This window comes from Etheostoma spectabile, chromosome 8, assembly GCF_008692095.1.
Source record: "Etheostoma spectabile isolate EspeVRDwgs_2016 chromosome 8, UIUC_Espe_1.0, whole genome shotgun sequence".
Lineage (NCBI taxonomy): Eukaryota > Metazoa > Chordata > Actinopteri > Perciformes > Percidae > Etheostoma > Etheostoma spectabile.
In genome coordinates, this window is record NC_045740.1 from 645,236 (window position 1) to 646,371 (window position 1,136).

A 1,136-nucleotide genomic window follows, 5' to 3' on the forward strand; every position below is an offset into this window, starting at 1 on the left:
ACAACAACCTTTCTCATTTGCTTTTATTCTTTCTCTGTTATTTTGCATTTGTGTTCTCTCATCATTTGTGCGTGTGTGTGTATGCATCTGAATTTGTGTGTTCACGTGTGTTGTTCTGTGTGTGTGCATGTGAGTGTGTGTTTGAAGCTGCATGGCCAGCTTGAATGGGTGGGCTGGTGAGCCGTTCCTTGTCTGCCATCACCCATGTCCACTTACACACACTCTGGGCCTCAGTGGGAATGAAGAGGGGATTATGGCTCTGACTAATCCTGGAGGGGCACGCACTTAACACTACTGTAAACAACAGTGCCATTTGAGTGGTTCACACCAGGCTGAACTTTGGAGGCAAAAGTTGGGGGACACAATCTGAATGCATATGGGCATGTGGAAGTCTCATGAAGATTACGGTGGTGTTGAACAGGAGTATCCTTTAAAGAATTATTGCAGTTCATAACATTGTGTGTCTTATTTTTCGTATCTCAGTGCAGATAATATTGTAATTGCTGAAATGTGGTTTGTTAAATGATCTAAACCCCTTGATTTGGAGGTGAAACCACAGGTGAGTACCTCAACCTCATCGCAAAAACTACTATACGTATGGACGGCCAGTTCTAGCTCCTGCATCTCATTCCTCACCTTGTAAGTTGTGGCGGTTTTTCAAGATTCTTCCCAACTGTGATGGATATTTACAATGTAAAGTTTGATTAACATTTTTCTGTTAACCCTCATTTTCTCTTCCAAATTCGCTTGGCGCACCACAGGGTTAGTCTAAAACTAGGGCTGTAACGAAATGGAAAATAAAACCGAAATCGCGACACTCAGATCCACGAACTTGTGTGCGGAGTGAGAAAGCAGAATCGCAACACCCCCCTTTAAACTCCCAGAGTTATCCTTCCTGTCCACATCCAATGCTACCACATCTTTAAATTACTATTAGCGTTGTTATTATAGTATTAGAAATTTTGGTGCCTTATTCTTGTTTTGTATGCTAAATTTAGTTAACTGTAAAGATGGCTAAAAGCGAGGGGGGGAGAGAACACTGTTAATGCTAACAGAGGCGTAACATTATGAATTGTTCATTTAACTGCCGTTAGCGTCCTTAGCACCGGCGTTAAGTGCTGACCGGGATGCTAGCT